Source organism: Podarcis filfolensis, assembly GCF_964270895.1.
Source record: "Podarcis filfolensis genome assembly, chromosome: 17".
NCBI lineage: Eukaryota > Metazoa > Chordata > Lepidosauria > Squamata > Lacertidae > Podarcis > Podarcis filfolensis.
The window spans coordinates 28357476-28382815 of NC_139621.1; the positions used below are offsets into that span (position 1 = coordinate 28357476).

The window sequence follows — 25340 nt, forward strand, 5'->3', positions numbered from 1 at the left end:
GCAGGGGTCAGCAAACTTTTTCAGCAGGCGACCAGCCCACTGTCCCTCAGACCTTGTGGGGGGGGGGCGGACTATATTTTTTGGGGGGCGGGGGGAAGAATTTCTATGCCCCACCAATAACCCAGAAATGCATTTTAAATAAAAGCACACATTCTACTCATGTAAAAACACCAGGCAGGCCCCACCAATAACCCAGAGATGCATTTAAAATAAAAGGACACATTCTACTCATGTAAAAACACACTGATTCCCGGACTGTCCGCGGGCCGGATTGAGAAGGCGATTGGGCCGGATCCAGCTCTCAGGCCTTAGTTTGCCTACCCAGGATAATGAGGGATAGGATCACAGGCTATCAGGGGGGAAGTTCCTCACCACCAAGCTCAGAACTGAGTTAGCAGTCATGACCCATCAAATTAATGGGAGATCCTCCGATTGTGTTTTATGGTCTGTCCGATGATTGACAACACACACACACACACACACCAGGCATTTCCTGGTTTCTTGAGCTTCTTTTGGGTCTCCATTTATGGTTGACAGGCTCTACTCAGCTTGGAAGATGCAAATTCTTCCTTGTAGGGGAGGAAAAAACCCCTGCTGTCTGACACTTTGAAGGAAAATACATCAACAGTGGTTAAGGCAATGGCTCCTCAGAACAGGACGAGTTGTTCTCGCTCTCGCAGCCAACAAGTCAGAAAAGCCTAATTTCTGTCCAGGCAAATGGAGCTATTAAGTATCTGAAACTTGACTTCCTATATAGTCAAACTTTTTTTTCCCCCTGCTGAAGGCAGCAAACATACCATCTGGCCAAGACAGCACACAAAAGGGCCAGCTATTATGCCTTATTGCATGCTTCTCCTCTTCGTTTCAAACAAAGCATTTCCTGGACCCCCCCCTCCTCCCCAAGCTCTAAAAGCCAAATCATTTGGGCCAGGAGCCAGATATTGCACTTTATAGTGTGTTAGTACTACTGAACTTTGTTCGCATGCCCTTTCCTCTTTGGGGAAAGCCTTCCAATTTGCTTTTCTGAAACTGAGCAGCTGTCCGTATAGGCGAGTATGGGGGGGGGGGGATTAAAGTGGAGATCGCCTTTCTAGAAGCACAAAGGAGGAACCCTGAAGGCCTGCAGTAATTCAAACCAGAAACCCACACCTCTGAGGCATTCTTAAATAATATTCGTGTAATCATTTTCACGTCATACTTTGGAGGTACAATGTGATGAACAGAGAGGTCTTCTTCAATGATCCCTTAAAGAAAATCCACCAAAAAAAACCCCAATTCTAGTCCCAAATGTAAGTAACTATGCAACCTTTAAAAGACATTTGAAGGCAGCCCTGCATAGGGAAGGTTTTAAAAATGTGTGATGTTTTATTATGTTTCTATATATGTTGGAATTCGCCCAGAATGGCTGGGGCAACCAAGTCAGATAGATAGATATAGATAGACAGATAGATAGATAGATAGATAGATAGATAACAAATAATAATAATATAGGATGTCCTTATTTTAATTGGAGAAATATTGGAGGGTATGTGATGACATAGTGATGTATGGAAGTGAGAGCTGGACCATAAAGAAGGCTGATCGCCGAAGAATTGGTGCTTTTGAATTATGGTGCTGGAGGAGACTCTTGAGAGTCCCATGGACTGCAAGAAGATCAAACCTCTCCATTCTTAAGGAAATCAGCCCTGACTGCTCACTGGAAGGACAGATCGTGAAGCTGAGGCTCCAGTACTTTGGCCATCTCATGAGAAGAGAAGACTCCCTGGAAAAGACCCTGATGTTGGGAAAGATGGAGGGCACAAGAAGGGGACGACAGAGGACGAGATGGTTGGATAGTGTTCTCGAAGCTACCAGCATGAGTTTGACCAAACTGCGGGAGGCAGTGGAAGACAGGAGTGCCTGGCGAGCTCTGGTCCATGGGGTCACGAAGAGTCGGACACGACTAAACGACTAAACAACAACAACAACATGTGAAAACAAATTCCTGCAAAGAAAATGTGCTCAGAGTTCCCTAAATTCTATGAGCATATCCCTGTGCCACCTCACTCAAGACTCTATTCTGCACCCCTTTCTGACTGGCAGATCTCGGGGTCATAGCGGAAAACAAAAGCAGATCCCACAACACTGACGGCCATTCGCCTTCAAAAGCTGAAACCAGAAATGTCGCGAGTAAAATATCTTATAATTTCAAAACAGCCTCCAAGAATAATAATAAAAAAGAACCCTATTTTCTCTCCAGCAAGACTGACAACAATAGAGTGCAGAGCTTCCCTTGCGAGGTTGATCCATAACGGAGGGGCCAGCACCAAGAGTACCCTGCCCTGTGCACTCACAGAGATACAACTACTCTAATTGAGGGCACACGGGTCAAGCTATCATCCCCCAGTCAGAGTGCTCAGGGAAGATTATGATGTTCTCCACCTCCTCTCAGCATAATGGATACTTCATATGAAAGCAATTGCTCTCACTCATGTGTAACCTCATGGCGGCCAGGATTAATCCCCTATAAATCAAAGTTACTAGATTTGGTACAGGCTGAAGGATCTGTGGAAGACACATTCCCCAAGAGTATGAGGATGTTAGCATTGAGGGTGGGACTTGAAAATATCCAAAGTAAAAAGCTACACTTCCCAATTTGAATAACGAGAGCTCGCACATGCAAAGGAAAGACCTGTCTTCCGCCATCCACGCCTTAATTAAAAGCCAAATTAGATCCGTGCAATGTGCTGTACATGGATCCGTCTTGGAAGTCTTGTCCTGAAACTCCGGTTGGCTCAAAATGCAGCAGCAAGGCTGCTGATTGGTACCAGAGAACACAGCTTGCCAACCTGCCAATTTGTTTCTGGGCACAATTCTAGGTGCTGGTTTGGATCCACAAAATCGTAAATGACCTGGGTTGCCTGCTCCCATACAAACCTGTCTTAACTATCAAGATCTCTTCTGAGATTGCTCCAGAGATCAGCCACAGCATCTCACCTCTGGAAACGCCTTCCATTTTTCAGTTTGCCCTGATCGTTTTTACACAACAGCAAAACGTTGTTTATCATCATCACCATCATCATCATCACCACTGGTTTTTAATGCACCTTGATTTGAATGATAAATTATTTTTATGTATTGTTTTAAAATTTGTTTTACATTGTAAATTAATTACTAGCCCACTAACCCCCCCAAACACACTTGTATTAGTCATTTGAGACCACATTTCTAAAAAAAAATGTTTAGGGGTACTCTCATTTTGACTCAAGAAAATCACCATTTTATAGTTCAAATGGGGGGGGGAGGATACAGTAAATGGACAAAAGTACAGATTCATAAAATGTTTAGGGGTATGCGTACCCCTGCATCCCCCCAGAAAAAAGCACTGTGTGTGTGTGTATTTATATGTATATTTATCTATATAGTTGCTTATTTGACTGTGTGGATAGGATTCTAACTTGCTATTCACTCACCTATTCTAACTGTGGAGTCCAAAGAGAATTTCAGCCTTGGGAGATAAACACTGGTACAAAACATTTTGTTGCCTGCAGTTGAATGGAAAGGAACCATGAATGCCTCTATATGGACTTAATAGTTTTCTTCCAAATAAAGCAACCCTGGTGTATAAAGTTCTTATCATTTCCAAAAAAAACCCTACAGTATCTTTCAAAATATTCCAGCAATGATGACTTCAGATCTATGACAGATTTGACTTTCCTTGTTGTTATCTCCATCGTGTTTAGAGCATACTCTATATTAGAGTGCATTCCAGGAAACGTAACAGCAGAAATAGGTCAACCATTAACCAAATGAAACGGGTTGCTGCTCTACAGATGATGCCCTTCGAAAAGTTGCTTCACAGACTAGCTCTTTAGAATGCATCCCTCATCATGGCTGAAGTTCATGGCTTCCGTGGATTTTCTTTAATGCTGCTTGGGTTCATCTGAAGTTACAAGGGTTCATCTGAAGTTACAGCAAGGTCAGAAGATAGGAGAGACAAGACTCCCCCATGTCAGCAATACAAAAAGAACGACCAATTCATCAATCTTATCCCATGGTTCCCTGTGGTTTAATATGCATGGGGAGATGGCGAACATGGTTTTCCCAATTTCATCTTTAAAATATTCAGCCGATTCTTGTTTCGTTATTTTTCAGACATCATTTGTGGGATGAAGCTTGTTAGTTTCCATTATCCCGTCTCAAAAGTGTGGGGGACAGGACCCAACCTCCAATAATTATCTCCATCTTTGATAGGTTCCTATATTCAGGGTCTGGAGTGGGGAAAGTTGCCATCAAGAGCTCTACAAGCATTTGTATCAGACCTGGGTGCCTTTGGAATAATTTGTTATCCCTTTTCCTTCCCTTTGCATTCCAGGGATCACTGGAAAACTGTCTTATAATAAGCGGTGTTTTTTTCTTACTCCTGTTTTACCACAAAGACTACACTTCAAGACTTCATTGCTCATTCTGAAACCAAACTTAACCCCCACCAGATTCCAAAATTTAATTTTAAACTGTCAGAAGAATTAAATATTTTTTAAAAGAGTGGGAAGACATTGGTCTAAAAAGTTCAGAGTTGGCATGGCCTCTGAATGCCAGTCAGTGGAGAATAACATTTAGGGAACAACACACAACATTATTATTTTTTATTTGCACTTTTTTCCATCTCTCTTTTTCTACTTGATTTCCTATAACTGAAATTCTTTCAATGAAATATTAATCATAATAATATAACATCCAGGGAGGGCCATTCTTCTGCTTTCAGACTTCTCTGAAGTATCTTGGTTCGCCACTTTGGGGAACAAGATGGTGGACTAGATAGGTCTCTGGTCTTCTCCTGCAATGCCTTTAGGGCATTTATATTTTCTATTTCAGGCTGAGTGCCGATGTTAATGAATACAGTGATCTCTTGAATATGGTAGAAGGCTGATCTGGGCTTTAAAACTGTGTACCTGCCTGGTTATACCAAACAATCACACACACACATAAATACATGTTTTGCCCTGCACCTGCAATACTTCTACTTTCACAGTGGAATAGGAGGAAATAGATGAATCCAATGTTCAAAATTAAGCCAGGTGCTTTTTGTGACTGGCATGGGTCCAATTGCGACCACGCTGAGATCTCTGGATTCCGGGCTGGCAACCGGTGAAAGCCAAATGTCACTTAGAGAAGGTTCTGAAATATTTTCCTTGAAGTTTGAATTAGTTTTATTCTGGATTGTTTTGATTTCTTAATGTGTTGCAAACTGCTTTGAGATTTGGTCTTTAAAATGTAAAGCGGTATGGAAATAAATAAATAAATCCCATGGGTTGGGGTGAACGGTGCCTAGACATTCCATTATGGCGACCGCACCCCAGGTTTAAGGTGCCATTTGGCGATTAGATAATGTATCTTAAGTTTCTAGCACTGGATGAATCAATTATACATTTGTACAGTAGAGCAAAGGATTATATATCCTTTTGCATTTACAGATATGTTTCGCATCTTCCTGATCCAAATGCAACAGTCTTAACCATCGCACCATTACCGTTATGTCTTAAAAGATGTATATTCATAATAGGAGCAGCCACAGAATGTTTGTATCTGTGTTTCGCTGTGATTGTTTGCTACCTTTGCAGAGATGTGGGATATTCTTTTCCAGCTTTTCTAATAACGTCTAAGCTAGAGTCAAATGTTGGACTCTGCACCAATACCAATACCATGAATTTTAAGCCTTGAAATTTATGCAGAGTGGCAGGCCTCCAGTGCAGGCCCATGGATTAGACACAAGGGTGGAGTGAAATGGAAAGCAAAACCTCTACATTTGGGCATACAGTAGTTGGTTTTCTTTGCTTGAAGAACACCTCCTTGCTTTGAAAATAAAATAAAAAACGATGCCCTGGGTCAGAACTGAAATGTCTCTCAGGCAATAATACATTAGTCTCCTACTAAATAATTATTAAGCACAAACGCAGAAGTTATAGAACCCCTGCCCAGACCAATGGGCAAAGCACATCTAATATGAATCAAATATGAAAGACTGAAAGAGAGCTAGACTTGATGAAGAGAAGAGTGTAAAGGCCGAGAGCGAAAATCTATTGCTGAAGCTAAGCAAGTTTAGGTTTTTATGACTCAAGAGTGTGACCTGTGTACCAATTCACTAGGTGGGATTCAGCAAGCCACAGCTCTGTCGTGGGAATAATCAGTGCTATTTTTCTTTAAAAAAAAAGAGGTGCCAGAACTCTCCATGAACACCTCCCTCGTTCTCTTATAATGTCAATGGTGCCCAGCTGAGAGGTGCCGGAACTGAGTTCCAGCGAGTTCCAGCTGGGGGAAAAAAACCATGGGGATAATAATTTTTGTCTCTTTTATAGTGTGAATGCATTGATTACTGAGATTTAGAAAATTTGTGTTATTTTTTGGTGTGATACAAATGTATATACCAAACAAACACAAGCAGTAAAACACAAACAAACACAACTGGTAAAATGTCATAGGGGGGACGACCCTAATATTAGCATAAAGAACAAGCAGGACTAGTAAAATATAGTCAAGAGTATTAAAAACTATGGTTTTCCCAGTAGTGATGTATGGAAGTGAGAGCTGGACCATAAAGAAGGCTGATCGCCCAATAATTGATGCTTTTGAATTATGGTGCTGGAGGAGACTCTTGAGAGTCCCATGGACTGCAAGAAGATCAAACCTATCCATTCTGAAGGAAATCAGCCCTGAGTGCTCTCTGGAAGAACAGATCGTGAAGCTGAGACTCCAATACTTTGGCCACCTCATGAGAAGAGAAGACTCCCTGGAAAAGACCCTGATGTTGGGAAAGATGGAGGGCACAAGGAGAAGGGGACGACAGAGGACAAGATGATTGGACAGTGTTCTCAAAGCTACCAGCATGAGTTTGACCAAACTGCAGGAGGCAGTAGAAGACATGAGTGCCTGGCGTGCTCTGGTCCATGGGGTCACGAAGAGTTGGACATGACTAAACAACTAAACAACAACAACAATTAAAAACCACCATATGCCTGGGTAAACATAAATGGCTTAACTTGACCCCCCCCCAAAAAAAAAATATCGCAGTGCAGCCATCTCTGGGGAGAGAATTTCACAAACATGGCACCCCCCTAGAAAAGCCCCTTTCCCTTGTTACCATCCACATCACCTCACCCAGCAGGGAAAACTGTACCCATGACCCTCAATGGTCAGTGTGACTTTATCAACAGGTTGGCTAACACCTCCTTGGTCAATTAAATCACCCATTCACAGCAGCTCCATCTTTTCTTATCTGAGCTTCAGTTTATTAGCTCTCATCCAACCCATTGTTGACTCCACATACCCATTCACCACCACCATTGCAACGTCCATATCAGTTAAAATTAAGAAATCAAGTTGGGTGTCACTGGCACTATCAATGGCGCCGCACTCCAAATGGCTCGCCCATATGTCCCCAGTGGTTTCATGTAGATGTTAAGTAACATGTGGGAGCAGAACAGGATTCTGTGTCTCCAACAGCATGGGGTCCAGTGGTAGCAGAAGTCCCTGCGACCCATTTTCAGCATTCAGTCTGTCACGATATGAAACCACGGCTGGCTCCCACCTGAGACATAGGGTCCAAAAGGTTATTAAAAGCTGCTGAAAGGTCCAAGATGATCATTAGGGTCACATTCCTCTTGTCTCCTTTCCTCCAAGTCTATCATGGTTTCAGCACTAAATTTAGTTCACATCATCCACGTAATCCAAAAGTGTCTGGAGCTGATCCGCAACCACCCACTCAAGTACCGTGTTCAAAAAGGGAATGTTTACACATGGCTGATGCCTGAGACAATTCTTAAGTCCAACGAAGACTTTTTAGGAGCAGCCTAACATTCCTCAAGACGGTTTGGAACACACACTCTCTCAGTAACACATCCTAGATTCAACCAGTACGAGCCAAGAAAGGCAAGAATTGAACAATCAGATGGTCAATATCCAAGCAACAGCAAAAATAAGGTCTTCTGGTCCCATTTGTCCTGCATCTAAACACTTGTGACTCATTTTGAATACCCTAAAAGGTATAACTATGCTGATATTTGTTTTTATTATGCTATTAATTATATATTGTTCTCCCTCTGTTGCTTCATGTTTTGGGGGGTTGAAACAGGGGGACTAATAACATTATTAAGGAGACTGATGACCTTAGAAAGATTTCCTAGACTACCTCCCTCTTTATGCTGTTCATTAGCTCTTGAAAAAGAAGTGGCCATTCATCTGCTACATAAGGGGAGTTAATACAGAATAGTGTTGAAAGTCATAAGGGACCCATTAGTAGTATCACTTTGCTTAGGGACTGTGGGTATATTAGTCCTCAGCAAGAGGAAGGAGGGAAAGACCCAGAGAAGTTGTTATCTTCCTGAAAAACGGGAAAGCACAAAGTTTTACTACATTTGTCCCTACTGGCATGATGCACCCATAAATAGCTCAAGGTACAGAAGCTTCTGCAAGTGCAGAGAGAGAGAAACACGGTGATAATGTCTGCTGTTGTGCTGCCCTAAAGCCAAAGTGACTCGCAAGGCATGTGACTAAAATGGAATGTATGAGGATATTAATCTTAAGCCTTATGATGACTGCAAAACAATGGACACTGGGTCCTTATGTGAAGATTGTTACTTCTTTTTGGCCAACATGTCCTATTAGCTAATTGATATCTTCCCCAGCCACCCTTAGTCATTAATAATTAGCTAATTAGCTAAATTTACAAGCTCTTTGCAGTCATGGGAAGCATATCCACAGTAAAGCCACAATTGTTTATGTGTCTTCCCTCCATGAAGTGATGCACACATGGGACTTCTCTCATTCTGTCCTCCAGTAACCCTGTAAGGTACATTAGGCAGACAAAGTGAACGGCTATACGATGACCCAGTGAATTTCATGGCCAAGTAAGTGGCCATTGGAACCCCATGTTCTTTATCTCTAAAACCCAACACTTGATCCACACCACATGTCAGTAGTTGGGCCTGCAGAAGATTCTGATCCTGGAACCTGAAGTATGCTATATTACCACTACCCTTTAGGCTCAGCCCAGAGGAAACTACTTAGAAAACCAGTCAGACTTTTAAATAAGTCTCTTAAAAAACAATAGACCAGAACAGTTCATGTGAAAGGTCCAACACCTACAAAACTTTTGAAATCAAAACTTGCTATCTAGGCGAAATCAAAACTTGCTATCTATCTGGCGAAGGGGGCAACTCAATTGCTATTGCTCCTTGTTCTTGCCCAGGATCTACCTCACCACACCCAGCTTGGGTTCATTCCTAGTCAGTGTTCGAAATGAGCCAAGCACATTTTGCACCTAGCTATCGGCCAAGATGGTGCCTGACATCTCCTCCATCTGGAGGGGCATGCCTGGGGATCATTAGATCTGGACTGCTTTCACACATTAATACCATGTCCTGTAGAATTCTATCCCATATATATATATTGTACTATCGGAATGAATTTCTGGAACCAAAATGAAAAAGTGGTAGGAATAGACCACTATAGACGTGGACTGTCCCTGGATCAAGTAACTTTTCTTCTTTATGCTCCCAAAGCTCTTAACCTGGCTCAAGGGTGTCATCTGAACTAGCCAGATGTTTAACTGAGAATCAATCATTTGAAAAATATGACTTCAGAGCCATCTTACCCCAAAATGGCAATTAGACATTCCGTTTTGGCACCATTTGGCACCTTGCTTATATATCTGAGTTTCTAACATTGTTCCTACTCCCAGACATGCCAGGAACCATATTTACCAGCACTATGGTCAATGGGAAATCAAAGTGTTACTCAATTGGTCTTTGTCAAAGAAACTCTGCTTTGCATATTGCAATCATGGATAGAAAGATGAGACAACAGTCACATAAAGTGGACTGTCTTTCAATATTATCCTTTCAATTCCCCAGCAACCTGTTTCAGCCAGTTTCCAGCAGTTCTCCAGAATATCTGCAAGGCAAGAGTTGAGCCCCATCCATCAGAAGTTGGCCTCTACTACTACCTTCTCCTGCCAAGCCCTGCATCGATGAATGGAAGTAACCCAAGTGGCCCTGAGCTACTCATTTCAATGGGTCTCTGCACAGAAGATCCTGGTGATCTGCACCCACAGACTGCAATTCCCAATCAACCAATAACACAGAGAAGGGTAAACATGAGCAATGTATTCAGAAACCTATCTGCATGGTGAAGGGAAAAAATCAACACTGATTAAAAGCATTTCTATGATATAAAGAACTGGAGAGGAATGCAGGCAGAAAAAAGGAAGGACTGTGTTGGCTCTTCACTATGCAGTGAAGCTACCTTTTAACGAGAAAGCCTGACACACAAGATTAGTGAGTTGCACCCATCCCCAACGGCTAACTTCAGCTTCATTCAGTGTGAGAATCTGGACGTGAAGGTGCCCACTCTTGCAAAGTCATTGGCACCAATGTAGGAAGAGTTTGTGTGAGGTGACCAGCCACCAATCTCACTGTAACTAAATGTAAACCTTGAACAGTCAGGCATAGATTAGATAAAAACACACGTCCTAACTCACTTTTAAAAAAAACCTTCTTGCAGAAGCTAGTGGAAAGTGAGCAAGATAAGGTTCCAGCTACACAACTCTTGTTTCATGTGTACCTTCCCATCCCATGTGCTTCTGGGAAATGCAGATTACACCTCACGACTGTGACCTCATTTTAATCGAGTCACACCATTAAAATAACATCTAAGAAAGGTATCTATTTGCAGGCTACAAATCCTGCTGATTAGGCAACAGAAAATCAAGAAGGATGTTCTGTACTCATAACTGAGTAAAACACTGGAATGCTTCAAGCTGCAGCTGTATTTATTATTAATTATTATTATTATTAGCCAATTTTCAAATGCACTTGACAGAGAAACCAAGAGCCATACAGGTCACTAAATTCTGACCTTGCAGATCTCCCCATGAGCATTTGGGAATTTCCTTTATGAGAGATCCTCTAACATGTGCCGTTTGGTTTTTTTCTTCCAGGGTTTCTCTTAATTGCCAACACAAAACCTACTGGTGGCACTGCTAATTAAACGGCATGGTTTTATATAGAAGGAAGAAAAAGGCCACCTAATCTATAGGACCTTCCTGTTTAAGAGACAACCACGATAGCGTTCTACTGTTACGTAGCAATTACATAATTGCATGGTCTATCCCGTATCATTTGCAGTATTCTGTACCCTTCTCCACTTAACAGCTACAGCACAATGTTCTCAGATGATTGCGGCTACTGAACAAAACAGCCTCTGCGCTGGAGACAAAGGGATCTGCATGTGACAATGGAGCTTCATCAGAAGCTTAGGACTTTTCACATGACTGAATGCTTCCTTTTCTCCAGATCTGTGAAACCCTCCCCTTCCCAGCCTCCGTTATACAATGCTTTTGGAATATCCTTCAATCGCTTCAGGAGAAATTAAAAGGCAGGTTTGTGGGGGGAGAGGGGAGGGAGGGGGTTGAAGCCAAGAAATCCTGCTGGGTTGAACTTTTCAGATGACAACACACAAAGGTGCTGCTTTATTGCAGAATGGGAAGGCTGCAGTATAAAGGACAAGATGTGGAGCGTTGAGGGGCGGTGGGGGAGAGAGAGGGAAATCTATTTAGACTTCCTGCACTGGCATGAAATGGCTGCTTCTCTTCTTAGTGCCAGCTCCAATGCTTCATGTTGACATTACACATCCTGTGCTGTAGATCCACCCCCATGCTGCTGCTTGCCCAACAGAATTATCTCCTGCGTCACAGCAGTGGCAACAGATCTGCTGGCTCTGCAGATCCGAGAGGCACCATTTCAAAGCTCTCTTAATGCAAGCAGCAACTGGACACACATTTACCAGATACTCTAGTCTGGGTGAGTCTGTGGGCCACTCTTAGCAAAACATTACTCGGCCTAACCTTCTGCTATCCAGATGGTCTCGCTTCCCTCTTGGGATCAGACCCATTAAACTTTATTTCATTACAGCCAAAAAAATAAAACTACACACCCAGCCACAACTCTGGTCCTAACACAGGAGTTGTGTGCAGCAGTGCGCCTGGTGTGTCTCCAACAGGGCTGCTGAGATGACCATGATCTAAAGAATAATTGGAAACCATAATTCACACACCAACAGAGAACAGAAATCTTCTGGAGAGAGGGAGGGAAACTGAAATGATCTGCCGGTTTAGGTACTCTGAAAACATAAGCAGCATAGATGCCTACTTGTATTCTGAACAATCACATAGTTCTCCCTTCATAAGGTCCCGGTTGCATTTCCCCCCTCATTGATTCATTCAGTTATTTTAATTGCTGACTGCAGCAATAGTCCTTAAATTCAAAACGACGTGTTTACAAAGGACCTTTGTGGTATTCCCTTGCTAGTAGACTCATCAATATAAACAAGGGTGATGAAAGAAGAGAAGCTGGTTGAGTATGGATGAAGGAAGGAGAGAAAATGAGCCATCTTATGGTACCCTCACTGCTGTAATGCACATCAACTCCCATCAGCTACATTAAGTTCAACCAAAAACTCATGCTCTCCAAGCAATCACCTACATTAAAATGAAATCACCAAGCACAGTCCATCCCCACTCAAAAAATTAGAAGATCTAGATATACTTCTGCACAAAGATCAGAACATCAAACTCTAGGCGTTCATCTGTACTACATACTTATTTCAGATTTATTTTTATTCCACAGCTTCCCCAGTGAGTAGGGGATCAAAGATTTGAAGTTTGAATTATTTATTTATATTAGATGACTGGTATAAGTCAATGAAAGTACCATACCTGGAGGAGTTAGGCAAAAATCCAGAACTAAACTCATGTTCCATTAGACTCCAGTGATCTACATACAGGCTCCCTCAAGATCTAACCATTATTTTCTTCCTACTGCCACTATGCTAAGATAGCTGGACTTAACAAAAGTTTTGTAAATCTAGATTTATGCTCTTCCACGCTGATGCCAAAAGGAAACAGGAAGCAAATTACCAAACAAAACAAAGCGCTAAGCCACTGGAAACTGCAACCCACGCTAGCAACCGTAGATCCCATGTTTGATTTGTTTGAGGCGGGACTTCTGTTGGGAATGGGAATTCGCACTACTTCCAGTACAGGCCAGTTCACTAAGGAGACTCCACATAACGCCTCTTTTGTCTCCCTTACTGTTGAAAACGTACTTCACAAGCTTCCTCATGACTGGGGCTTTTCTTTCTCCCGCTTTTAATTTTGTTACTCTGCAAAGCACTGTGCCCATTGGTGGAGCGACACAAATGACGAGGATGCAAAAATATGCAAACTGCCTTTCCCCATCATCAAATTACTTCACTGGAGACAATAAGCAGCCTGTTGCACATTTTTTAAAACTACCATAAGATGAGGCATTGTAGACTTTACCTTCATCTGTCTTTCTTTCCTGAAGAGTTGGAATTTGCCTTTACAAACCCTTGATCAAGATGTTATATCTCACCTTCAAAACCTGAAGCGCATGCACACACACACACACACACACACACAGAGGCAACCCATGTCTGTATATGGTAACAGAACCTCCAAAGTACCATTGCATGATCTGAAACATCATCCACCATGCTAAAAATAGTCAACCCACCCCTTGAAGTCTCAAGAGACCATCTGATATTGCAGTACAGCATTAGCAAAGCTAAGTAGACATGAACGCTTAAAATAAACATCTCCACGGTGAAGACCAGAAGGCTGTCACACCCTTATTTTGCCCTCTGTGAAGTGGCTTGAGAGCTATACCTGAAGGAACATCCAGAAAGCTATTTTAGCTCAAGAACAGCAAACACCCAACTTCTTTTTTTTATAATATGCGGTAGAGATTAAGAACAACTAGGGCAGGGTTGTCATATTTTTCTTAAGGCATGGGCTACTGGCTTCTGAGAGTTAAATGAGAGAAGGTTTACAGCCACTGTTGAAATGAGATACCACGGATGTTCCTACTGAGATTCCATTTGCTCAAGGGAATTTTTTTCTCCTGTTACTATTAACACAGGGTCAACTTGACGAAGCTGGTTGGGCAGCCATATCCAGGGATGAAGAGCAGAAATACTTCTTTTTTAAAAAAAAATCAAAAGCTTCTTTTAAGTTTTGGAATTCAATTGTGAAGATGATGATTAGGGTGACTTTAAGGAGGGGTAGAAACATTCATGGAGGACACGGTATCAATGGCTAGTAAGCTATGACTGCTATATAGAATTTCCATATGCAGAGGAAGTATCTCTTTACATAGCTGATGGGACAAGCAGAGGCAGATGTAGTCCATCACCTCCATGCTCAGCTTATTAAGCTTCCCGAGGAATCTAGCTGTCTATAGGTATCATCATTACTATTCTTATTAATTCTGCTCAAACTGTGCAGCTGTCTCTCTGTGTGTAGAATAAAGCCAGCTTCAAACCATGGTTCAATATCCTGGCTTGTTCCACTGCTGGCAAGTATAGTGTCCTTGCTTGGACTACATGGAAAACTATGCTTAATTAGGGACTTTTGGTTTGATTGCTCACACCACAAACAAAGGAGAAAAGGGACTGACTGTAAGAGTTGGAAAATGGTTCATTTTTGTCTTGGCTTAATAAACCTAGATGGGATCATCCAAAACCACGCCTCTGGTTAAGGAAAACAAACCGTGGTTAAAGGTTATGTCTGCACAAGGTCACTGAGTTAAAACATGTTTTTCTATTTAGAAGCAAAAAAAAATCAGTTGGGGCGGGAGGAAATCACGCTTTTGAGATAAAACAATAAGTCATGTCATGTATTATTGCACAAAGCTACAAATATTATGACTGTCAACCGAACAGCATAGGCAACTAGCTACGGCAATTTTAAGTCTCACTGGCTTCAAAGGGAGCAGTGCTGCACTTTATTCTCCCACAGAAATCAATGTGACTTAAAGACTATGAGAATATTGCTTTTCCCATCTCACTGAGAGGCACTGCCCTGCTTTTTCACTGCTGGGCTCTGCTTCTGAAAAAGTTCAGAGACACAAGTCGTCAAGTCAAGGATCTCTTCCTCGTTGTCATTCCCAAGTGTAAATAAGGACCCAAATAAAAAGTCATTAAATTGCTCAGCAATTTAAGATACAGGGTTGATTCCAGCCAAGTCATCATCATAGCATGATGACTGACATTAACAGACGTACGTTAGCTATTTACACTAATGTCAGTGCGACTACTCCAAGTATGACTTAGTTGGATGACTACAATCCATTATCTGGTAGTACACTGTATGTTCAAATGTTTTAGATCATGCTCTTAGATAGTATAAAGGCTCTATTTAGTTGCAAAGCAATATGTTTTGATTCTTCAGAAGAGATTGGGATTATAAAATGAGTGGGAACTCTTAGGAGTTTGTATACTGCTTGTTCATTAAAAACCTTTAAGTGGTTTCCAGAGAATAAAATATGCATTTAAATTATCAGAGTTAATGATAAGTTAACCTAATAAATTTCAAAATCTAAATCAAGTCAGTAGTTAAAATATACATTAAAATATAAAATTATGTATTAAAATACATATCAACTTTACATATCTGGGTAGGCGCCCTTAAAAAAAAAAACTTTTAGCAAGTGAAGATAGACCAAACACTAAGCGATACTTATAAAACTTAAATCGGTTATTTGACATTGACTTTAATCAACGTCTCCCCAAATCAACCTGCTACTCTAGAGTTCAAGCTCTGAATGGCATTCTTTACAAAATCCAAGCTTATTATTTCAGATATGGTCCCATTCTATACAAAAGTGTAAGAGGCAATAAAATCCTATTCATGTTTCGTCCCACTGTCCTCAGTGGGGTTGACTCCCCTGTCGGCATGCCTAGAATTTCTTCCCAAGAGATCTTAAAAACTCTCTTTCTAAACCATGGAGTCAATAAACATCATCAAAATAAACAGCAAGTGCGAGAAAACCATTTTCAATAGTGGCTTTAAAAAGGAGAAAACCAGCAGCATGCTTTGCCATTAATCAAAATCGTGAAAATCTTGTTTGTCTGAATCCATTATGGCCCAATCCAATGGAACTGTGGAATATTTGGTTCAAATCAGTGTTCAGTGATGAATTCTGACCTAGTGCCCCTGAATTAGGTACTACTTTCTGAACCTTGTTTTCCCTCCTATTAAATACAGAAATAACCAACACGAATGATTTTGCAAGAAAGATAGCATTGTCATTGCTGTAGAAACAAAACCTATCTTGCCCATTGAGGAAGTCAACTGAGCACTCTTCCCTATACTGAGTAAGCCCTCTTCCCTACACTGTACCTCCAAAAGAATACACAGCAATACAAGGAAAGAGAAATAAAAATCTGGAATGCCAATCTCTTGGGCATGTTAGTAGGTAGGTATATATTATTCCTGCAGTAACAAATCCATTATCTCCACAACCAAAAATATGTGACCACAAGACTACATATTTTTCCAAGAAGAGGCACAAGACATTATTTCACAAATTACTACACAGTAGGTAAAGATAACCTGATTGATTGCACCAATTTTCACCAAACTGGTTATGAGTTTCTGTATTTAAAACACTTGGGATGGAAATCTCGATGGGAGGAGATCGAAGTATGGAGTGCTTTGTCTGCATGTCTACATTGTTTTTTTATGCATAGAGCAAAGACATTTAACCTACTGAGAGAAGCTATATGCTAAAGTACCGGGCTTGGATCCAGACTTGCTCTTCCGCAAACAGAAGGGTTCCTTCTCTTCACAGAATCATAGAACTGTAGAGTTGGAAGCGACACTAAGGGTCACCCAATCCAACCCCCTCCAATGCAGGAATATGCAGCCGTCCCATATGGGGAATGAAACTGCCACCATGGCATTATCAACACCATGCTCTAACCAACTGAGCTATCCAGAAAAGTCAGAGATCCTGAGCATCATCATCACTGGAGGAAGTTGGTGGGGAGGCAAAATTCACCAGTCCACCAGTGTAGACCAGATGGACCAATGGTCTGACTCAGAATAAGGCTGCTTCCTATGTTCCTATGTCCTCTGATCCTCCAGAGTAGCTCTTTGGGGACCACAGGGGCTGTAGGGAGGACGGCTGCAGAGCGAGTCAGCAAAAATCACCTCTCCTCTTCCTCCAGTGGTACATCCTGTGGGTGGCATCCCATGCTATCATTGCAACTGAAGCCTTCAGACCCGTGTGTGTGTGTGTGTGTGTGTGTGTGTGTGAATGCACACACTCCTCAGGGTCACTAGACAGAACCAGCCTTCTGAATGGTGGCCCCTCCAATGCCAAACTCAGAGGCAAATGAACAGCATCCATAGCCATGGAACTGAGCAGAAGGCCATTTTGCACTCTCCAGATCCTTGAGAAAGAGGTCCTCTGGAGCGAGGAGGGGGATTTGCTGATCAGGGATCAATTGCATTAAAACTTGAAAATCCTCTTTACCAACTAGTGCTTCCATTTTTGTCAACGTTCCTAGATAAGAGGGAATAGTCCTGGGAAGTTTTATTTTCAATTGAAAACATAACTAGTTATGACACAGTATAACAACGTGAGGCTTAAATTCACATTTTAGCTTCTCCCATAACCTTCAGCCCTCAGTTATAGTTTGAATCTCTCCCCCCACCCTTGCTGATGGGGCTGTTTTTCTCTTCTTCAGCCACCTGTCCAAAATATCATGGAACCAGACAGTGTTCACAAATGACATCGCTTTCCATTTTTAGTACTTGTTGACCAAAAGAAAGCCAAAGCAGGAAGAAAACCCTTCCCTCACGCTTTGTCATCTGAAGTCTACTGAATGGAGTGGAAGCTGGGTGTTTCTTCTGAAGTCTACTGCCTTTGGGGCTGCGTGCGTCTTTCTATAGAAAAAAAGCTTCGTAAAAGACGGTCTTCTTTTTAGCGTGCCCCATCATTACCTACTCTGCTTCTCCTTCCTCAGCGCAGATACTTCTGTTAGCAGAGAGTTTCCACTACACATTGCTTATGGAATGTCTTAACCTACTTTTGTGCTTGCTCAACAGCTCTGCCTGCTTTCCGCTTCTGTGTGTCTCCTGTTTCCTTTTCCTGACAGTGATCCTTGCATCCTTTGAAAGCCAACCCTGCTGTGGTGACATCAGCTGAGCTTCCACTTTTTAGGCTCTTTCCAACGCATTCCATTAATATGAGCCACGGGGTGGTTTTAACATCACATATCTTAATTTCCTAGACAGCTTTAGATGCTTCGGGTGTCAGAAGGCTTTACGAGATGTCAGATGGTTTCACAAGAATGTTGTGCCACGGGTCATTCCTTTCCCTTGATAATTACTAAGTAATTAACTGCAATGTAAAGTAGTAAGGAGAGAGGAATAGACAAAAGGCTCAACAGGGTGGAGTATATAGCAACCATCCTCCAAATATTCAAGTCAGGAGTCCTACGGGCCAGTGTAAACCATATTTAAAAAACAACAAAGCCCTCATAATCTGCAAAGAATGATTTAAAGCACTTATAGGTTCATAGAATTGTAGAGTTTGAAGGAACCTGGAGCATCATCTAGTCCAGTGGTTTTCAACCAGTGTGCAAAAGGAAACACTCCAAATTCCCTAACTTTGCCCTGACTATGTCGCGCACTGGTTTTCAACCAGTGTGCTGAGGCACCCTGGGGTGCCTTGAATGAAGGTCAACACTGGCCTCTTTCCCTCCTTCCTTACCTCCCTCCTCTGATGCCCTCTCACATCTCTGCCTCCCAAAGGCTGTTTAATGCAGCAGCCCTGGCTATAAGCTCTGCAGGTCAATTTTGCCTCTGAGAGGCACCTCTCTTTGGGGCAGAGGGGGCAGCTCAGAAATCAGGGGCGGCAGCAGCTACCCAGAGGACTCCCAGGGAGAGGGGAGAGGAGAGGAGGCTGAGGGAACACTCCACAAGTGAGGGTGTTCAAAAAAGGGTGAGAGGCTGCCAGCTCTGCAGGCAAGGGGTGACATAACTGGGCTCCTGAGCCCCACAGGGGTGCTGGAGAAAGAATGCAGTTGATCAAGGGAGCCATGGACTCAACAAGGTTGAAAACCTCTGATCTAGGCCAACCCCCCACAATGCTGGAATACGCAGCTGTCCCATACATTGAGCCTGCAACCTTGACATTATGAGCATGATGCTCTAACCAACCAAGCTATCTAAAAGGACTTAGCATTATTTAAGGAAACAAGTCTTCTTTGTCCAGGAATGTCCAAAGTCCCTTTTGGGGCCTAATCCGGCCCCTGTGGCAGTTTATTTCCTGGGGTAAAATCCTTAAATAAAAAAAGCTAAACAACTCCAACTCTTAAAAAAGCTCAAAAACTTCAGTCCTAAAAAATGCTCACCAACTTTGGGGTAAAATCATAAAAAAGCTCACCAACTTCAACCTTAAAAAAGGTCAACAACTTTGGTCGGCCCTCACTCACAGCCCTTCACTTCATCAAATCTGGCCCTCTTTGAAAAAAGTTTGGACACCACTGTCTTTGGCTAATGCTGTCCATTTCACCTCCATACCTTGTGATGGCTGGCTCATGGGAGCTGTGAATTAGGAAATCTGTGGTTCAAATCTCATCTCAGCCATTAACTTCCCAGATGGCCTTAAATGGCAACTTGCCTCTCACCCTTCCTTCCAAAGCCCCATTACAATGTGGAGGTAATAATACTAAGGTACATTACAAGGCTGCTGTAGGAATTGTTGAGCTGGTGTATGTGAATCACTCTGAGTAACAGGGCAAAATACAAATGCAAACATCTTTATGATAGCTGTCAAGATATGCCAACGCTTGCAGTGCCTCCACAGTCATTACTCTCAGGAGGCAATTCTACCGAACACTCACTGGTGAAGCTGCATAGAATTAACTAAATGCTTAAAACAATTCACTGTTTACCCAGTCTGCACAAGTTTAACTCCCAGTAAAAATAAATAAATTACCTCACCATACCTTGTCAGTGAATATTGTATCAGCAGCAATGCATTTGACTTTCCCCTAATCAAAAACAATAGCTTTGTTCCTTTGCTAATCACTTGTACATGCCAGCACAAAACAATGTCGCTTTTCAGAACATTTATGACTTCCTCCAGAGGTTTTTCTGTTCTTTCCACCGATGACCAACTTGGGACATCAGAACTCACCAGATCATTTAATAAAAACCTTTCCTGCAACACAATCTGTGCTTTCAACTATTTCTTCAGTCACGTACCCACACACATCTCAAAGCAAGGTTGGGTTGGTTAACCAGAGGAAAAGCAAAGTCAGTGAAAGCAGAATGGTTCCTTTTTGCCAATAAATACCAGATAAAAATTTGGCAGCACCTGGCAAAATGCAACTGCTGAAGCTAAGGTGAAGTGATTTTGAGTACTCCCTGGAAGGAAGACCACCTGGAGGAGCCATATATACACAGCATGTAGGCTTTAAACAGATACGCCAGACATTTTTTTGAAGACTATTTTTAGGATAGTTATAATACTGGCAATATACTTTATATAATATGTACAATGTACATACCTTTGGCATGTACATACACCCAGCCAAGCAACTCCAAAGTTACTGATAGTTGCTACGATTACTGCAGTGAATGGAATTGCTGGAGGGAAAATTGAGAAGGTCTACAAGACCACTGAATGCAACTCGCTCCCAAAACCTCACCTCTAAGATTGAGTCTATGCAATCCTACCCAAGCAGAGAGAAACCAAACCCTTTCACTATTACTCTACTTAAGCAGGACTCATGCTAGCAAGGGCCAACTGTGTCATTTCAAGAAAATCAGCACTCCCAATCAGCTGATTCCATGGTTGGCACCACATAGTCCTAAGCCAAGTGCTTGAGTTAATTCAACATTACTCTGGCCATGCAGGAGGAGCTCCTCATGGAAAAGTATCTCCCTTATGGCTAAGCTAGCACTGAAAGGACCCAAAAATCATGCCAGCCACTCACTTTATGGGAAAAGCAATACTACACAACTAAAAGCAAAGCTGCTCACATCACCAGTGTGAAGGGGTACACACCCAATTTATCACCGGTATTACACCATGTATTTCCTGAGGTCATGCAATTCTTCCTCACCTGAATACCTTTTGTTACTGAGCAGCATTCCAACTGATTTTCTCCTCAAGAACAGTAGGTGGCTAATGAAAGATGAGTGCTGTTCTTGTATTTGGTCCTACATTCAGGCTAAAATTAATTATTACTTTAAGTCCCATTAAGTATAGTAAGACTTGCTGGTCACTTTTGACTTAATTGTGTCGTAGATTCCAACAGGACTTGGTCACAAGCCACTTTCACCCGACTAGGGTCATGCAGTTCAGAGTTTTACTATCCAGTGATCATGATTTGGGGAGGGGAGTAAAGTATACACTTAATGCAACCTAAATAATCCTCAGGGCTAGCCAGGTTGAGATGACAGAACTACCCAGTCAGAATTAACCACTATTACCTTTTATCTGTAGAATATTCTACAGTGTCAAGAACTTCGTTGCGTAAGCAGTAACTGCATCATGGAGTCATCTGATAACAATGGCAAGAATGAAAGCCCCCTTGATTCCAAAGTGTTGCAGGACTCTTGTCTATCTCTCTCTCTGCACTCAATGCAACTGTCCAACTACAACCCACCACCACCCGCAAGAATGTTCTGCTCTCTCTTAAACTGGTTACACCATGTGGTCTACTTCTTCGTGAAGGTAAAGGACCCCTGACAGTTAAGTCAAGTTGAGAACGACTCTGGGGCTGCGGTGCTCATCTCACTTTACTGGCCGAGGGAGCCGGCATTTGTCCGCAGACAGTTTTTCCAGGTCATGTGGCCAGCATGACTAAGCCGTTTCTTGTGAAACCAGAGCAGCACACGGAAACGCTGTTTACCTTCCCGCCGGAGCAGTACCTATTTATCTACTTACACTTTGACGTGCTTTCGAACTGCTAGGTTGGCAGGAGCTGGGACCGAGCAACAGGGGCTCACCCCGTCGCGGGGATTCAAACCGCCAACCTTCCAATTGACAAGCCCTAGGCTCAGTAGTTTAGACCACAGCGCCACCCGCGTCCCTCTACTTCTTCTTAATGAGATAGCAAAAAATGTTGAGCATGGTGGCTGAAGACGCCAAGGTTGCAAGTTCGATCCCCGTATGGCACAGCATTGCAGGGGGTTGGACTAGATGATCCTCAGGGTCCCTTCCAACTCTAAAATTCTATGATTCTAATTAAAAGAGGAACAACGAACAAGTGCCCAAGAGTCAAGTCCACCAGCCAGTCCACTCCACTTGCTGTGGACTGGAGAGCCCTTGATGTGAACAGGCACGGTGCTCTATAAAACTACTAGTCTTTCAGTAAGGAGCCATTATGTAATTAGCCAAATCCTGTCCTTTGCCATTATTTAAAAAATAACAATGCTCTAACCACTTGACCAGCCTTTGACATAATGACTGGTCTACTAATCTATCAAGTTTATTACCAGCTCATCCTGCATAGATCCAACTGAAACTGTAAACATCCAGGCGCCTTGGCCCACCATTTTTCCATTTTCAGATTAGAGCACGCAATGCAATTTTTAAAGTCTATTTGTCATAGTGCTACATCAATTGTCACCAAGTTCTACCATTTCCTAATTCCGTACTCTCTTGAAGGAAAAAAAGGGAGCAGATGAATGCTTCGAAGATGACACCAACAGATGAAGTCAAGAAATAATTCAGATGCATCTCTGAAATTCTGTTCCCTTCAACCAAGAAGATAGTTTAACTTAAGATAATTATCTTCTCTGTGCCTTCCCCCTCCTCTTTCTTCTCTCAGCACTGGCATACAAACCATGCTATTTTAGCTTCTTTCCTGTTCTCCCAGTTCTTCTGGAACATTTTATTTTCAACAGTCAACTCATCTGGAATACTGCCATAGTGAAGTTCATCTATTACAATGTTAACTGTATCTCTCCCAGCAGAAGCTATCACCTTTACATTCAAGAATTTATTATCACTGCTCTAAATATTTTTATATATATTTAAAAAAGAAAAACATGGACAGAAAAGACATAAGCCTGCTCTACAGACACTTTCACCCCAACATCTTTACCCAGAATTGCATATTCTTTTCCTGGTTATAAAAAGGAGAGATGCTTAACACTTTTAAGATTTCCTAAACTTCAAAAGAAACATTGAATGGTTAGGGGAAGGCATATACAGAGATGATGATGATGATGATGATGATGATGATGATGATGATAGATGGAAGGACAGATTTAAAAAAAACCCCGGTAACATTGTGAACTCTTGTTATCAGAAAAGTGCAAGTCTGAAAGGAGGAAAGATCAAAAGTGTTAATGCAACAAACAAACAAAACCTAAGAATTGCCTTCCTTGATCAGATCATAGGAGCACATCTGTCTGTTCCCAATAGTATCCAGGCAGATACTGTACACTGGGAACCCATGGAGAAACTTCCTTCCCCATATCTTACCTTGTACCTGATAATCAGAGATGTCTACCCTTCTGCTATGGATAAGGTTAACTTAGTTAATTAATTTCTTATCCACACTTTACTACAAGGTGCCAAGGCGGGTCACAACAATAAAATATGCCATTATGAAAATAGCTGTTCATGGATCTATAAACTTGCCTAAATCTTTAGTCACCTATGCTTGTGGCTCCTGTATTTCTCATAGCCAAAGACTTCATGAGTGCTATCATGAGCTTCAACATCCAATGTAGCATTCTGTATTCCACCTTACTGTATTTCTTACGGAAGTGGGGATTATACATTTATAAATAAATTAAGTAATATTCACCCATGGTTCAGATATTTAAGTACTGGCTGTGCCCAATATTTTGTAAGTGACAAATACTTTTTTTTAAAAGTGTCTGTTGCAACACTGGTGTGCCGCGTGAACTTTCTTTTACTCGTATTAAAAAACAGCCTCCGTGAACTGGTCTATTGATCAACTAGTACACTGTTGCGATGACTCCATAATTACTCATTGCAAGAGTAAAAGGGTTTCTATAGTTCGCCTAAGCCAGTGGTGGCCAAACTTGGCCCTCCAGCTGTTTTTGGACTACAACTCCCATCATCCCTAGCTAAAAGGACCAGTGGCCAGGGATGATGGGAATTGTAGTCCCAAAACAGCTGGAGGGCCAAGTTTGGCCATCACTGGTCTAAGCAATGCCCCAACTTAATGCAACAAGAGGGGCTGCCATGGGTGTTGAAACATTAAGCCACCCTGTTGCACGCATGTAACTAACCTGTGCCTCTAGCAGGGCCCTTCAAAGCATTGATTCTCATACACACAACATTCTGCCAATATAATAGCAGTGACATTTTTCCAGGGATGGAGTAAGGATGCACCAGGATTCCCTGATGCAGCTTGCGCTCCAACTGGGAAGTGACAGAGGACCTCCCCAAAAATACCATTCCCTAGAAAATATGGTAGCTGTGCTACCCCAGAGTTGAAGGTGAATGCCTACCCCTTGGTTAAGATGACATAGGTGTCTATTTTAGTGCAAGAGTGAAACGTGCCTTGAAGTTAAATACAAAAATACAACAATCCTCTTGGAATCATACCATTGTAGAGTTGTAAGGGACACTAACGGTCATCTAGTCCAACCCCCTTTCAATGCAGGAATGAAGGAACTCTGCTCCTAGCAATCTGGCAAACATTTGGCCTGACCCATCTTCTTTTCCTTGTAGAAATCACCACCATAGGAGTTATCTAGTGCAATTCACTTCTGTTACTTGAAATATGACACATCCCTATTAAAATAAAAGACAGCCATCTAATTTGAGGAAAGTGCTGCAAGCATCCAAATACAATAGCTTTCTAGCCATGGTTATTGTTATAATACTCACTGAGAAAGAAGCAGGCGGTCAAAAGACAAATTAGTACTTCCTCAAGAACCTGATACAATCAGTACCTATTAAGCATGGTTTTCTTGATTTGTCAGCAGAAGATAAGGATCCTCTATTCCTTCAAGATTGCTCTTTGCAACCTCTTAAAGCCTGGTGAACTCTTGGTTACAGCTTAGCTAACTAGAGATAGACTTCCTCCCAGCCTCAACAATGAGTGTTAACCAGCATTGTGCTTGAACTTCTGTCTTTACGTAGACATTCATCAATACTCACAAATTTCATTCTCTTTGTGTTTTCTCTCAGTTTTAATGAGAGACCTATGTTCTTCAGCTTCATTGGAGAAATTAGCTACATTACAGGGAAGATTAGTAGAGTCTTAAATCTGGTGCAATTCTAAGTGTGTAATATTGAATATAATCCATAGAAACATTGCAGAAGTTGCTTTTAGCTTAACTCCACTATTCCCACACCCAAGAATATATATTTCAAGAATATTCTCTTTGACTAGCCTTCCTCAAAACTTAGATTTGGATTATTATACGACTTCAGTACTTCCTTTCTAGCAATAAAATTATTTTCATGAAATGCGTATTTCTTTCTACCATTAAT

At 41.9% G+C, this 25340-nt stretch overlaps 1 protein-coding gene and 1 long non-coding RNA gene across 12 annotated transcripts in view; one reads left to right on the forward strand and one right to left on the reverse strand.

Moving 5' to 3' along the window:
* Positions 1-25340, reverse strand: part of ZNF462 (zinc finger protein 462) — a 148515-nt gene that overhangs the window by 117181 nt on the left and 5994 nt on the right. The gene's annotated exons all lie outside the window — the stretch shown is intronic.
* Positions 1001-25340, forward strand: part of LOC310753146 — a 218317-nt gene continuing 193977 nt past the window's right edge. The window contains exons 1-3 of one of the 2 annotated variants that reach the window (XR_014543229.1): positions 1001-1289; positions 9888-10123; positions 10973-12018. This is a non-coding gene — a long non-coding RNA (uncharacterized lncRNA). Of the gene's footprint in view, positions 1290-9887; positions 10124-10972; positions 12138-25340 lie in introns of those variants that run through there. The other variant, XR_014543230.1, reaches the window with a different exon arrangement.